This window comes from Antedon bifida, chromosome 1 (assembly GCF_963402885.1).
Source record: "Antedon bifida chromosome 1, ecAntBifi1.1, whole genome shotgun sequence".
Classification (NCBI taxonomy): domain Eukaryota; kingdom Metazoa; phylum Echinodermata; class Crinoidea; order Comatulida; family Antedonidae; genus Antedon; species Antedon bifida.
In genome coordinates, this window is record NC_136226.1 from 13,918,281 (window position 1) to 13,935,998 (window position 17,718).

At 33.1% G+C, this 17,718-nt stretch overlaps 1 protein-coding gene across 4 annotated transcripts in view; it reads right to left on the minus strand.

Annotated features, from left to right (window-relative positions):
• The window catches only part of LOC144843309 (cardioacceleratory peptide receptor-like), a 58,039-nt gene that overhangs the window by 11,792 nt on the left and 28,529 nt on the right, over positions 1–17,718 (minus strand). The window contains exon 1 of one of the 4 annotated variants that reach the window (XM_078700105.1): positions 12,216–12,422. The exons of 2 other annotated variants lie outside the window; for them this stretch is intronic. The gene's annotated coding sequence lies outside the window, so the exon portion shown is untranslated. Of the gene's footprint in view, positions 1–4,935; positions 5,129–12,215; positions 12,423–17,718 lie in introns of those variants that run through there. One more of the 4 variants, XM_078700123.1, reaches the window with a different exon arrangement.

The window sequence follows — 17,718 nt, forward strand, 5'->3', positions numbered from 1 at the left end:
GACACATGATGTAATGACGTCAGTAATGAAAACGCTTCAGTACATTTCAGTTAGACAGATTGTCAAGAAAGGTAGAGAGTGTATTGAATAACTTTTACAAAACTTCAACAATGACAAGTTTATGAACTTACATGTTACATGATAATGTTCAAACTTGTTTGCGACAGTTTGTGTTATATAATGCTCTGAGTGACGACGGTGAAATGTTTTCTAAGGAAAATAGTTGGATGTGACAGGAAACATTAGGAGAGTGAACATTTAGTTATCAAAACGAAAATAAGTCGAGTATAACATATTGTGTACAGTTGTATGATTTGAGGTTACACAAACAAATTTGTGTTCGGTGATGGCACTAGTTACAATCCGTGCGTTATGCGTGAATAATTAATGACGTAAAATACAAAACAGGCATAAATTAGAGGTTCACTGAAAGTACGGGTATGCACCATGATATGCCATAAATAAAGGTTGAATGATTTTAGCCAATTGCCGTTGTTTTGTACTTTTCGATAGATTATTGACCGACATCATAGATCACCCTGTCAACCATGTGTTATAAATTTCGATTGCTTCACTTATTACCGTACACAATTAAAAGTTCCAAACTATTGATTCCCAATGCATTAAACAGCACCAAATTATATATGTATTTTTAATTGCTGAAAGTACAGGTATTAGTATAATTATGTAATTCAATGCATTTCTCTAGTTCAATTACGGCGGCGTCGGTCAACTGACAGGTTAACTGCCAAACAACTTAACGTGTTGACACTCTCCGTCCCACAAAGATTAATTTCCACAGTAAATAGTATATGGCTAATATTACAAATCTGATATGGACATTTTCTAAATCACCTGAAGTCCCCATGGAAAAGTATATCGATATATAGAAAATGTAATATATACAGTTAAAGGGATATTATATAACATAAAATTTCATTTAATAGCCAATCTAAAGAATGACAACTCCTTTGTGAAACGGCTTTCAGAGTCTGTATACTGGATTAAAAATTGAAACTTTATGGGTTTAATGGTAAATAATTACTGCATTATACCGTTTTGTCTCTCTGATCTTCACACAAACAACTTTAAATGTATTCACAGAGGAATGTAGACGTGTTTGTGTTAAGTGTAGTTCGTGGCCCAAACGTTCAATACAATGAAATAATCTTGAAAAGGCATGATTCATTACACAGTTGTGTTTCCGCAAGCATTTAATTTTTGAAAAAAAAATTAATTTAGGACGATTTGTTTGCTTTTGCACCGATATTTAATTTGATAGAATATAGGGTAGGCCTATTCATCCTGCTTTCGTCACAAACCACATTTGCTTACTGTCTACATATCGAAATCCATCTTGAGAACCGTAACGACATCAAAACACGATTCTTAATGAAGTGAAATTCCACAACCTCTTTCTCATGTATATGGGTGGTTGCTTGCTGCGTCTAGTGCAATACAGGATAATTCAATTTATCACTTCTGTGTTTTTTAAAGTGTAAATTTATTTTTACATTGTTATAATATGACAACAATTTAACATTCCCATCCAAGCTATTGAAATAAATGAACACTTTCAACATGCTGTGCCTGTGGTAAACAGTCCTGGATCGGCACTGGATATATAGGTTTGAAGTATCATCGTAAAATTCCGTAGATAGACTCTAACTTAACCCTTAACCTACCCTTTCATGATACAGAAAACACTTGTGATACATTCTGAATATACGGAATATACCTATAAATAGGCCTACTGGACAAATATATACATCATTCGACATTAATTATAATATTTCATTTCAGTCATATGTTGATATACATCAGTTCAAATCAGGTGTCAGATCATTGAGGAAAACTTCCTTCATGGTCGATTTGATTTGAGTTAACATCTAAAATTGTTGAAGTTGAACCGAGTTCAACTTCAACGTTTGTTAGAACTGACCAATAAAATGGTTCACATATTACGTCATCATAGTTGGTAAAAAAATACGTACGCGTACTCAACTTTGGAGAAACTTTACAGCAGAAATAAGCAGAGCGGCCGAGGCGGAACGGCGATAAGTAGTAACTGCACTGTTTATTAAGACTGCATTAATTTTAAAATATTAATAAAAAAAATCTCGTCTTAAAAGATGCAGAATATAAGAACAATGACAGATAAATGATGAATGCTAAATATCATCATCCTACCGATTTCGTATTTGTTGTTGAATGTATGACATTGGTTTTGGTATAGAAGTAATCCAGTATACTCACTCACTTTCTGAATCTACATTAAAGTTTAATGCAAATACAACTATGAAAAGGTTCACATAATCACGCTAGAACGAACATTGTTACTACTACGTGTACATAATTAGGTCAATGATCTTTTTTAACGTATTGATTAAAATGAACTCCTTTTCTAATAAACTATATTTATTAAAGCTTAGTCAATAAAATTAAACAATTTGTTATTAACTTTCAATATAAATACATCAACAATGAGAAAATATCGAATAGGCCTATTATTATGGTTCATTTATTAAATAATGATAAAACATAAAATGTCACTGGTCAACCATTGGCCTCCTACATAAGCTGCAACTTCGTACGTAATGCCATTAATATAGAGAAATGAAAATCTATCGGCTTGTCTGCAGCTGATCGCCTCAACGTAACGAGAATATTATGTATCAAAAGATTCTGCATCAGTTACAGATGTTGCAAATAATTCCATGATAAATGTTTATTGTGGACACTATGACATTACGATACAGCATAATTAGTTCGAAAGCTTTACATTACAGGACCAGTCAGTCATATTAGGCCCATTTCAGACTAGATGTAAATAAACGTAATGCAACTCCGAATACCCTAATCCGATGATAGAAAACTGTATACCGAATCACAATTATAATAGGCCTACAAGACCATGCAATCAGATTCAATTAAATTAAAAGGTCATTAAATTATCATTCATTTTGCAGAATGGACTTAATTGCTGTGCAAACTTTAGTAATTAATAAATAAATTCCAAAAAGCAGGCACCTGTACGAACTGTTGTACCGCATATTCACGTACGTCTTTACATAAATATCGTGCGTAATTCACTGTACAAATACCGTAAAATGAATTTTTTTTAAAGATTTTTTTTTCAGTTATTTAAAAACATTTAGATAGTAAATTCCAATATAAAAGAGATATAGCGGTAGTTAAGAAACTTATGGTGTATTTGAACGTATGTTGACCTCATGCTAACTGCTGAATATATACATTAAGAAGTGAAATTTAATTCCGAAAATAGATAATATGATCTCTTTCTATAACGAGCAAGCCATACGTAATTGGCTCTCACATCAATCAGCTAAATCCTTACAGCACAACCTGAAGTGCTGTTGTAAGACGGGCCCTCAATCTATCAAGGTATATCTATATATATTCAGCCCTATTCTAATGTGCCCGTTGATTGAATCTGCTAGTCATGCAGCCTATTTCAAAATCATTACAAAACAGTGAAGAATGAAATTACGTGGCACTATCTACTATAGCTGTATTATTACAGAGAAGCCATATTCAGAGGACACATTTGGAACCTAACAAAGTGTCCCCTTAATATAGGAGTGTCCCCCGAATGCTGTCTGCAGAATAGACTTCATGTAAACGCTTTTCGGCAAGCAATCTGATATGCGCGCGGTTTATTGTCTGTAGACATAATACCGTAAACGAATCACCTGTACATTATGAGACTTATATGCACTGGAAAATATAGTCACCTGTCACTTCAACCCATTGATAACATGTAGGCCTGGATCATAATCATGAGGCCGGATTCCGGAGAAAAAATCGTGAAGGAGCACGGATTCGGATCTGAAAGCCATTCGTAAAAAAAAATCGTCCGGAATTTTTCCTCTAACCAATCAACGTTCTTGTATGTAAACTAAACATCTTATCGATTTTATACGTATGTGAATTATTAATTTATTCGTTAGGATCGTTAATACTATAATAAAAGACCGCACACATGTCATGTGGCATATGTCTTCTGTACTTTATTATCGTAATAAAAGTGTATCGATTAAAAAGGGAATAACAACATCATTTTTTTTCCAAGATCATTTTTAAGGATCATACAGGCAAAATGAGATCGTTGAACTTCAGAATACAATTCGAATGCCTATATTTTTATGTTGTTTAATTAAAAATTGCATCAATTTATGATGTAACTTAAGTTTAATAAAATGTTACTTTAAACACGTATTTTAATAAGGTCCTTCTTTGCTCTGAATGGAATAACTGTGTACGTCAGTACAAATGTTTTCATTATAAAAAAACTAAAATACGTTAATCTTATTAAAAAGACAAATAGAGGAAACAAATAATCGTTCGTATCAACTACATGTACATACCTTCTCAGAAAGAATTTACTTCATAATCGAATTAGAATTTGTATTAAGATTAATGGTCTATTGAAATCGTCCATCACTATACACTAAGGGAACAGTGGTATTTATACTGGGAGGATTAATCTAAAACGAACCCGTTTTCATTCATTATCAGAATGATATGGCCTTAAATGTTGGGCGTTATTAGTACGATTTGTTGGGTGCTATGGTGACACAATTTGATACATTTTGGGCAAGGAAATCTAAAACAGCGTTAAAGTTATTTTTGGTATTCTAATTTCAAATTATAAAAGCATTTGTTTATTAATACGGTGGTCCTACTCTGGATCTCGGATAAGCTCTCATTCAAACAATCAATGGTGAAGTGATTTATGCTAGAATTTCATATCTCAAAACTTTATATAAGCCGACATGATTCTTGATATATGTTCCTCTACTAGGAATTTCGGACCCACTGTTAGAGTCTTTCAGTGGTAATTCCCTATAGTGGATATTCCCTATAAAGGTTAAAAATATCATTTACTAACATAAAGCAAGTAACACTACTTACCTATCGATCTGTTTATGAACCCAGATGGAGTGATACCGGTTGGTATAATTTTAAAAACATTAACTAAGTAAGCAGTGTAAAACCAAACTAAATGTATATGCGTGGTTGTTGTTAACATGTTATTCTTAATGCAAAACGATTAACCAATCAATAGATTTCAGTCTTTAAAGAAACAAGCTTTCTAAGCGCCACAAAAAATGTAATACGTCTGATCAATCACAGACAAAAACAACAATCAGAAAACAAAACACCAAGAAGTGAACGTTGTGGGAATCCGATCTTAAGCAAACATTGTATTCAAAATAAATTATATACAAAAAAGCGTTTTCCTAAAATCCGGCTTTCACAGTCGGACAAACTTTCACAATCGACTTGATGAATAACTTCTTGAATATTCCACATGGGAGCAGCGCTGCAGCAAAGCAAATTTGTTGTGAGGAAAGAGACCTGTGGTGGGCGTACAATCTACTACTATCCCATGAAAATGGGTGTCCAAAAGAAGGGGTTATACGTAGGTCATTATCATTATTGTTATGACCATACCTTAGACTACGAATATAACTTGACAGCAGGCCTACTCACACTATAGAATATGCTTATGTTTCAATACTAAGTATATATTAACTTCCTCCAAACAATTAAAAAAAGTAAAAGTAAAAATAACTAGAGTTTAATTGAAGAGAGATTCCTCCGTCATTGTGTACATTTAAAGCGAAGATCTTATTTCTATATTTCAATCTATCTCTTACCTTTGAATATGATTTTTAGATATAAAGTACAGTGATCAATGTACCAGCTACCTATAACCTATGTCAATATTGTGCTTGCAAATAAAGCAAGACAGCTACTGATAAATGGATGTATCTTTAGGTGATACCGGTAAATAAGGATTATTGTTAAGGAGGTTAAATCAATGTGAAAAACAACATGATGTCAATTTTCAATTGAACAGATAAATACGATATAATAGACATTAAATATTAACACAGCCTTGAGTTGACTTAACGTGATACACCAGAATAGTTAAGACACTATACGAATAAAGAAGAACATGTTCGTGAGTGCTCTTGATACTATGCAAGTAAATATTCACGGACTTACTATTATGTTCGCACCCGTGACTATGCCAATTAACGTGGACCAACCTTCACCACGTTAAATGTATTGGCACGAAAAAATACATCAAACCTACCTGATATGGCAGATGCAATGGCATTTCAGTGAAATAATAAATCAATCAATTAGAGGGAGTTTAAATCTTAAATAAATATTTATTCTGAATTAATGAGTTAATTTGTGCAAATATAGTAATTGGCAAAAGTGCATTTTATTCATTTTATAACAGCGATCTAAATTAGCTAAACGAACCACATCAACAAAGTCTAGTCACTTAAATGTTTATATCTAGGAAAAGTGTTAAATATGGGTTTATTGTATTAACTTAAAAACTAATGTAATATTTCTCACTCCCCCTTTTAGTAGATTTCAGCCAAATCTTTTTAACTGTAGCATCTCAAAGAGAGGAAAATGGACGTTTCAAAATGCATCGACTACCTTTGTTAATTTTAGCATCTTATAGATTCCGCTGGTACCATGGTACCATAGAGTTATTATAGAAATAACTAGGTGACAGCGAAGTAATGTGAACATGGATAGAGACTACCACAACAAAGCTTTCTGACCAGAACATGGATAGAGACTACCACAGCAAAGCTTTCTGACCAGAACATGGATAGAGACTACAACAACAAAGCTTTCTGACCAGAACATGGATAGAGACTACCACAACAAAGCTTTCTGACCAGAACATGGATAGAGTCTGCCACAACAAAGCTTTCTGACCAGAACATGGATAGAGTCTGCCACAACAAAGCTTTCTGACCAGAACATGGATAGAGACTACAACAACAAAGCTTTCTGACCAGAACATGGATAGAGACTACCACAGCAAAGCTTTCTGACCAGAACATGGATAGAGACTACCACAACAAAGCTTTCTGACCAGAAAATGGATAGAGACTACCACAACAAAGCTTTCTGACCAGAACATGGATAGAGACTACCACAACAAAGCTTTCTGACCAGAACATGGATAGAGACTACCACAACAAAGCTTTCTGACCAGAACGTGGATAGAGACTACCACAACAAAGCTTTCTGACCAGAAAATGGATAGAGACTACCACAACAAAGCTTTCTGACCAGAACATGGATAGAGACTACCACAACAAAGCTTTCTGACCAGAACATGGATAGAGACTACCACAACAAAGCTTTCTGACCAGAACATGGATAGAGACTACCACAACAAAGCTTTCTGACCAGAACATGGATAGAGACTACAACAACAAAGCTTTCTGACCAGAACATGGATAGAGACTACCACAACAAAGCTTTCTGACCAGAACATGTATAGAGACTACAACAACAAAGCTTTCTGACCAGAACATGGATAGAGACTACCACAACAAAGCTTTCTGACCAGAACATGGATAGAGACTACCACAACAAAGCTTTCTGACCAGAAAATGGATAGAGACTACCACAGCAAAGCTTTCTGACCAGAACATGGATAGAGACTACCACAACAAAGCTTTCTGACCAGAAAATGGATAGAGACTACCACAACAAAGCTTTCTGACCAGAACATGGATAGAGACTACCACAGCAAAGCTTTCTGACCAGAACATGGATAGAGACTACCACAACAAAGCTTTCTGACCAGAACATGGATAGAGACTACCACAACAAAGCTTTCTGACCAGAACATGTATAGAGACTACAACAACAAAGCTTTCTGACCAGAACATGGATAGAGTCTGCCACAACAAAGCTTTCTGACCAGAATATGGATAGAGACTACAACAACAAAGCTTTCTGACCATAGAGAGGTCCTAGTCTTAAGAGAAACAAGTTGACATTGACCACCAGACCAAGAGAAGCCAGCAGTAAATCGACACAAGCCAGGACGGTGCTAGATTGTGTTTGATACAGAATGTCTGTATACTGTAAGTATACAACTTCTATTAGTTGGCACAGAAATTCAATTTATCTTTTAAGTACTGTGCATTTGTTAATCTGTGAATATATGAGATGTTAGAAATATTCATTTATTCAAATATCAACCCGTAATTTACCGACAAATAGTAATTGAATGTCTATTTAATGGAAATAAAGTCTGTAAAATATATGCACCTACAGTGTACCCAGAAGGCTATATATTAATAAATTAAAAACAAAACAACCTAAAAACAGTCCCACTGGCGCGAAAGATAATAATCCAATCTAGATTAATTTTCGTTCATATATAGAATTGAACTTTGAGCATTTCCAATTTAAGTTCCATGAATTTTCAATTTAATCAACTACCATAAACCTGCGATTTTAGAAGTATAAACCAATAGTTACAAAATCGACTTCAAAAGGCTTTCAAGCTATCAGAATTATTAACTTGACAATGACAATTAGTGATTATTGAAAACATTCCAACAAACAAAGCTGTTAGTAGGTCATAACTTTTTTTTATAACACTGTGATACTTCGAAAATAGTAATCGTAAGAAGGAAGATTCTTTTCAACTCTTTTCCTTTTCTCAGTGTTACGTAGTTTTGATTTTACTTTTATATTTTACCATTTTTTATCCGTAAAGGGCACAGATGTATATCTTAAGGGATTTCCATTTGTAAAAGACTCAATAAATTGTGTAAACTAATACAATATTAAGAAACACACTTTGGAATCTTCAGCGGCAGCTAAGTCACAATTGTACAAAAGTTAAGTAAGAAGACACACTGGTTACCATGGTTATCAGTGATTAGAAGAAGACATACTGACAATGGTTAGTAGTATCAAGTTAATCTAACAACAAGATGCTGAGCTCCGGAGATCAAATGGTTTATCTGTGGCTGCGACACGATCAATTCCACGCCCGGAGAATTTGTACATTGTATACAGTACTGTTGTATTTGTCGCAGCCAGACATAAGATCAAAGAATCGTTACGAGTTCCTATCATGACACGGAGAGCACAGTGTCTTTGTAATATGTACTATCTTGAAACATGACAAAGTTATTTAGATATCTATTCAAAAATGAACAAGGCCAACAGCCATAAGTCGCGTGCTAAAACGCATAGTGATACCGGACCGACAGACAGACCGACAGACCGACAGACCGACCGACCGACATGAACTATAGAGTCGCGTCCACGTGACTAAAAAGGTACAGCAACTAATACTATAATTCATAAATTAAAACTTTGCGGTATTTATAAATATTGATGCGAATCGTTTTTACATTCTTTGTCAATTGCACCATAATTGTTGAGGATTAAAGATATCTTTCAACGTCATTTTCAGTTCAAACGTTCACGCCGCGTGTTGCAAGAACTGTATTATACAAGTGTTTGTGTGTATACACTTAATTTAAAGAGAAGATTAAAACAAAATCATATTTTCAAAAGTAAAACTAAATGAAATATAATAATATATTTCATTGCTGAAGCGGTTGTTCTTAAATGATTAAGTTAATTGGTAGGCCTAATTAAGGAAGAAACCAGAGAGTAACAAAAATAAAGAATTTAGATGTTACTGGTCAGTCAACTAACAGCGTTACCGTATGCGTATGCCTGCATAAAATGAACCAGCGCATTATACACACATAAATAAGTGATTTTTAAATACGAATCGTATGTTATCAAAGTGAAATCGAGGATGTTCCATCTACCACGTTGAGAGTGAAAAGGGTTATGATGACTCGATTGCTGCCTCATTTTTAAAATGTTCATGATTTTTCGAATACATTCTTTAAGAGTAACTATAAAGTGAAATGCAGGTAATTAAATTAAAAAGGAAATGATGTTTTAAAGATACAGACTGTTGAAAATACTAAATCGTCGTATTCTCTATGCTTTTGAAAGTAGAACGATTGTATTTAAGAACTTTATAATGTAATTGAGAAAGTAAATATAATGTGAAAACACACGTTGTAGTATAAAATATCGGAATTTTACAATTGATCATAAAATACAATTTTGAGAGTGATAAAATGCATATTTTGCATTTCTTGTCAGCATGGGTAACAGATATTATGGTAAGTGGAATTAAATGGATTTAGTTCAAAATCACATGACCCCAAGCTTCAATTTGTCAGATTGGATTTAGAATGGCATTTGAATTCTGAATCGTTTTAGGCCTAAGTTTAAAAAATGTACACTTTTTTTTAATTAGAAAATGTGGAATGTGGATCATGGGGTGGGGTTAGAACTACTTCAAATCTTGTTTCTAGTGTTTTATAAACATAAGCCTATACAAACATTATGTACCGTTATGAAGAAGAGTTATATAATAATAAATTATAAAATGCACCGGTAAAATAAATCACTGGCCTTATACGATGAATACGATGCAACAGACTTACCATAATCGAACGAGTTGAATGTCTGAAAAAATAAACTAAAACACAGTAAGATGTAGATTTATATACCGTAAACCTGCAGAGTTTAACAAATAGGAAGATGATAAATCTAGTTTTACAGCAAATAATCAATAAATCAAAAGACTAACGACGAAATAATGTATACAAATACGGAATATGAAGAAAACACAATTATTTCGATGATGCAACGGCGACGATACTGATTTCGATAATGATTATGACAATGATTATGATACTGATTTTGCTGACGACGACGATGATGATGATTATACTAATGATAATGATGAGATGATAAGGATGACTAAACTGGTGATCAATTAGCAACCGATTGTCGCACACTTTCGAAAAAGAGGCAATCAGGCCTGCTGTCAGGAGGCGGAAACATACAGACAGCAGACAAGAAATTGGGTGTCGAGGCGAATTACTCGTCGCAATTAGTACCCATCATTCATGACCATGCGGTTCTAAATGTACCGTACTGCTTTCAGTATCTTTAATAATGTAACAGAACACGAAATACCATAATAACTGTTTGTTCACCAAGACAACACCATCAAGGGGACATTTTATTAATTAAACATAGAATAGAACCGAACCATTATCGATTTATTATTGATAGTTATAATAACCCTCAACAGCACCTAAGGTTGTGTATACGCCCAGGGAGTATGGACTTGTTCTATATTATCATGCAACGATTTGAACTACATAATTCAATTTGGAAACTGGTTTCTCTAATTATCTAAATGAGATTAGTTTGGAAGTAATTATGTGATTTAAATGACGAGATAATAAGACTAACACAATTCAGAAAAACTAAATTCCACAATAGATATACGCAGTGTCTTCTTTGTAAACAGGCAAATGACCGAATAATTGTCTTTTTAATTGAAATGTGTAAATTAATGACAGCTCATATTTCTAGACGTAATGCGATATCCAAATAGCAATACATTTTACATTAAACGTGGTTAAGATTTCAATTGGTGTATAATCCAGGAAATGAGAAATGACAAAGAGAAAGATATTAACCACATCACATTCAGGACTAATGACGATAATAGCTTTAAATACGTCATAAATCGGAATGGCATTTATATTATCAATTGATATATGGATGGGAAAGTACGGTAAAGATTATGCACTAAGAAAAGGGGGATTGTTTGCGATTGACAGTGGGTACTTTGTACATGTTTTGAGTCAGTGGAAGACCCATTCCCCACTAAACGCAAGGACAGGCACGCAACACATCACTCTATCCCCTGTGATCGTTCAAAACTTGCGTGCTCCAGTATCATAGGACAATTCTGTAATACAGGATCATATGTGTTTCACATAAGATACTGTACGTACGTAATGTCCACATGATATTGAGAATCGAGAAACGTACTGTACGTGTCTTTGCGCGCCTCAATGAAAGCGGAAACAAAACATAATAATTATAATCCATTAATCATAATAATATTGCATAACATGGGAGAACAGTCTTAGTTTGAAGAGGCTACCCAGCATAAAGAATAAACAAATAAATGTAGAACATAAGAAAGGTAAATAATTTAACTGGTCAACTGGTGGCCCAATGTTTCCCGCATCATGAAGGCGATTCATTAACAGCGGAAATTATTTCATACAACTTTACATATACATCTACACTAACAAAATCTAAATGAATAAAATAGAGCATACCTGAATGCGAGTAAGAGATCACACTCGTTATAACGATCGTAAATAATTACACTATTATTAAACACATATACGGGTACCTTTTTCCCTGAAACAATTAAATCTACTGATGATGTAACTATCGACTATAAAGGCGGAAAGAATTCGTTGCAAAAAACTTACCTAAACATCTTCTAAAACAGAAAGTTCAGACTACTAAATCAAAATAATAAAGCGTTCCGATGTTATTTTAAAAACGAAGAGAGAACACGAACACAGCTTTTACTACCGATACGTCTTGATAAATCTATGCACTAAATCGTTTACTTCGTCTCAATTCTAAAACAATCTAACAAGAGAGGTTTTCATTAGGTAAGCCTAACGGATGGTTGTGGACAATGATAATGTGTGAATCTATCCGACTTACTTTCTCGCTGTTATACTATAGTATTGGTTTACGGTGTATTATCTTGCGCCTGCGTGAACAATTTAGACCAATAAGAGAAGGGTTGCGAGAGTAATGATCATCGAATGTGATTGTTGCACATAGGGATTCAATGCAGAACCGAATGTGTGAATTTAACCATAAAACACATCTTAATTGTGACACACTGTGTTTTTTGTTGTTTAAAACACTTAAATTATATCCCAGTATTTTCCTCTATTATTATGTGTATTTCTTCTTACGAGAGAATAAGCTGCACAGGTAATAGGCATGATACACTGATTGATTAATTATTAACAAAATGTGCAGGAGATTCATTTACCTGGAGTTACCAAGACCATAATTATATAAAGATCAAACATTATCAGTAGCTACAATATTATTCTGAATAATAATTCCAATCCTACGTTTCAAGTATCATCTATTGCAATACAAACAAATATACACTAAGACATATTCTGCACATAGGCCTATACATTATGTGTCTTTTGATCCACTGTTTATTATTATTATTTGTATATGCGTCTCATTGCCGACACACAGCGTCACAATGGTTGCTTGTGGTAAAAAGTAATCAATGTAATGTGTATAATATAAAATTATTAGCTAAATGTTCTTGTTAGAAATAATTCCGTTAATGTGTAACCTGTAGACTGTGTAACACACACCGATACCCGCAGGGGTTGCTTTGAATTACGTAAATATCAGCAAAATATCCATGGCACTTTCATATTTATGGAGATATAGAAAGGATTGATGTCAAATTGTTAAAGATGTATTGTCCCCCAAAAACATGAAAAATGAAGATTAATTAAATCAGACTTTGAATAGGTCATTTTGTAGTTTTAATAAAGTGAATTACTTCCGTAGAAAAAAAACGGAAAAAAATAATGTTTTCACTTATAAAATAACATGATAAATGGTTAAATTCAACCAAAAATCCATTGGCTGGCAGCCAATTTGACCATTTTTTGCTTTAAATTCCAGTATTTTCAGGTAAATAAATTTTTTTTCGATCCAATTTTTGGTCGAAGTCAATAACTATTATGTGACATTAAAATGGCATATTCAACAAAAAAAAATTTTTTTAATTATTTTTCAGGGGGACAATACATCTTTAAAGAGGATCAAGGATAGAATCATTATGTTTATCTAAATAAAATTAATTTAACATGAATGTTCTAATTCCTTCCAGCTATATCCGTATATAACAACAACATTTGTGTTGCGAAACATGACACACGTTTATGGTCTAATAGGTGATGAATACATTTTGTTTCAGTTCTGCAGGGTTAATGTTCCTTATGCAAAACTGTTCATCGCACGAAACTACCAAAACATAAAGAATTTCCATATGAATTTCCATTTCAGTTCATCTTGTTTGTATTTTAAATGCCACAAGACTCATTGATATTAATTTAGAATTTGTTTTGCCTCTCAAATGGTTTATAATCAACAATGACACTTTGGTTTAGTTTAGCAGGAGAGTATAATGTTAGGCCCAGGGTTATACTGTAACCTATATACCAACCACACTGATTAACTTGATTGAAGAATGCAGCCGCGTTATGCCATGCAAATTAATAAACTTGAATTTGCGCAATAATGTTTAAGTAAAAAAATGATAATTAAGTTGAGAATGTATAAAGTGAATAGATATATATCACCTGGCAAACTCTCCATGCATTCGCACACGTCTGTAGGAAAATGTAACCAGTCAGAATTACTACTCAAACTTAATTGATCTATGCCTAGCAGATAAATATTAGCAAATAAGTATCTAAAAACTATCAAAGAAAATGAGTAAAACATGGAAAAGAGGAAATACGTATATAAATCGTAAAAAAAAGTAAACAATCATTTCAAAGTACAATGCACTCAGGTATTTCTCATTAAGATGACATTTTTCGGAATTTATCAAAGCGTCAAATAAGCTGTTTGTTGCAATTTAGTTCAAATTGACACGTTATACTGGTATTAACCGCAATGTTTTGATTTATTAGCAATCAATCTGGAATTTACTAATACATTACGTTGAATTAATGTTATCTATTTCAGGCAATTTTTGAAATATGAGGTTAATCTGAACGATGATGTTGATAATTAATACGCATAACACAAGTCCCAAATTTCAATTACAATTCAGTTTAGTCCCAACAACTTTCCTCTAGTTTTATCGTCACAACAGATGGTTACATTATCATAAATACGAATTTACTACAGTTAAAACAAGGCCATATACATGGCTTCAGTCGCGTGCGCAAATTTGACTTACTGTTTACCGAACGACCAACCGACCGACCAACCGACCGACATAATGAGATGTAGAGTCGCGTTTGCACGCGACTAAAACAAATAGATAATGGCTGATTAGCTAGGCTCAAAGAATGGCAATCCCCCCCACCCCCTCCCACCTGGTTGTTCCAAAGATGAAGTAAACGGTTGAAAAACCTCCCAAAACAAGGTAAAGTATAGATACACTTCGTAGATTTAGGTTCACTACAAAGTACGGATTCTAGAACGATATCCAATCAGATAATTTCAAATAAATTGTGTTTTCCAATTCGAACAGCATGGCTTACGTCCGTAGAAAATAAAAATCGTTTTGGTTTAGGTCAAAAAGAACACAATGAAGATAAAATTTACATTAACATAAACCCCCTATCAATATAACAGTAGGCCTAATTATAAATATACACTAATTATTCAAAAATAAACGAATATATAAAAAACAACTAATTAAAGACATACAAATGATCTACAAGGAAAAATGTAATGAAGCCGCGTGAATATACGACCAATAAAAAAGCAGCGTAAATGAAGTGATTCATGGCGAACCATTTTCTTCATACTTGTTAAAAGTAAAAGTGCATTTACCATATTTTTAATTTATTAAATTACATCAACATTTGATATATTCTAACTTAATCACTCCTTATACTTAATACTTTCATCACTAAACCCATTAAAATAGTAATTCAACTTGCCCGACGATACACTTTTGATGTACTTTATATTACTTTATCCACGAACGTTTCATTTTAAATCGAACACAGACTAAACATGAACTATCGTATACAAAATAGATATTATACTCATACAGTATATATACCAACAGCCTACCATTTAATAAAAAAGCAAATATACTGTGCAGTACTAAGGCACGACGTATAATCGATATCGAATGACGCTTATTTCACAGCAATTGACAACATTGAACTTATTTGTTAGATAAAATACAGATGCTCAAAGTTGTCATTGGTGGGCTGCTGACTGTCTTGTCATGGTATCGACCGAGCACTTAATTCACGTAGCTTTATTATATGTTTTTTGAGTGGAGTTAATTCCATCTAATTACTCCTTGAAAGTAAATTACTAGTCTTATATTGCACAATTAAAATATCAATCCGGTACGGATAGGTAAGCGTTATAAAAACGTACTGTGTGCATACTGGATGTTCACGTTTGAAAAGTAGAAACTTCGACTACCTGTAAATATAAAGCAAACACATGTACAATAACGAACAAACATAAAAACACAGGCTTAATATGAAAAAGTGGGGAATTTAGAAGACAACTGATTCAAGATGGCGGATAATTTTCTAATGTATAGTTTCAAACCTGCTCAGTACCTATTTATTTATAGGTATTTTTCTCACCTCAAGATTGTACACAATGTTGTTTTATATATTCTTTGTGGAAATGAATTGAATATGTACTGAAAAAAAACCCATTTCTTTTCTCCTGTTATTCTGATGTTTAGGAATGATAAATACGTAACTTTCCAATTATCTGTAATATAATATACCATGGGATGAAAACACATTCATGTTTTTTTCTGATACGATTGTAATAAATAAACCTTTTTGACAATGTTATTTTTTAAATTTTAAAAATGTATTATTTTGTTACATTATAATGCAAATTGTTTCTATCACTAAAATATAAAAGATATGGGAAATGTTTTTTTTTTCTATAAGTGACAATATTTATCTCTATGAAATATAATATCAGAAATGATTTAGCTCGTTAGTATTATTACTATTAGATTCAGCATAGGGTAGAGTTCACGTCAACTAACGACTTTAGCGTATCGAATAACAGGTGCGTTGTTGGGTTTCCAAAGTATACCTTAATTAGATATAATCATTATAGAATATAATGCAGCTTAACATGAACATAGTGTGTGTTGTAGCTTACAAACATGCAAATCAGACGAACTTAATACATACAGAAAAACCATACAGAAGAGTTGGGGCTTTGAGGCCCTCGTAAATTCCCGTGAGACTGGACTTAAATTGTCAGATTGAGTTAAGGGTCCGATCTCACACAAGGGTGGAAAGAAGGACGCCGAAATGGTGCTCTTTATCATGCTCTGAAATACGGATAGTAGAATTCTTTCCTTTTACTAGAAAATAAACCCACGGATTTCCTACTGATATAAAGAGCACCTGCACATGTCATAAAACAAAGTATTAAAAGGCGGAGAAGATGTGGTGGCCCATAATACGCCATACTTTCATTCTGCGATGTTTTTTTTATTATAATGCCCATAAGCATTACATGAATAGAGATAATAAATAACCTTGTATTTATCGATATCTATTAAACATTAAAGTAGAGATAGTAGGCCTAAGTGTAGATTAACACTTAACAAATTATTTGTAACTATAATTATCAGATCGTTTCATTAACAGCAAATGTATTTTTACCCGATCAAAATGTCCCTTTATGTTTTTAATTAACTGTGAAATACAGGTAATTTCACAGATTTGTTTCTGATACTCAGTGAACGTTTTATCCATTTAGTTCATTTCTCTTTGTGTTTTAATCAACTTTAAGGTTATACTAAAATTAACTGACCTCTTCCTACTCTTCGAATGCTTTTATTCATTTAGCTTTATTTCTCTATGTTTAATTAAGTTTAAAATGTGCGTAAATTATAATGACCTCAATGTGATCATTTCAATACATACATTGAACTTTTCCAAATTTTCTGTAAAATTCACAAAAACAATGTGTATAAACCTTAATCTCTAAATTGCAATCGTACATTACTATTAAACACATTTAGGTGAAGACGAACACTTTGTGTTACGAGCCTAATATTTGCAAGGATATTTTAAATCTTTTGGGTTGGATATTGAAATAAAGAACTTATCCAACAACACTTGTACTTGAAACAGAATGTTATAATTTTAACCAAGAACTTGACTTACGTGCAGCCAGGGTATTAATTCG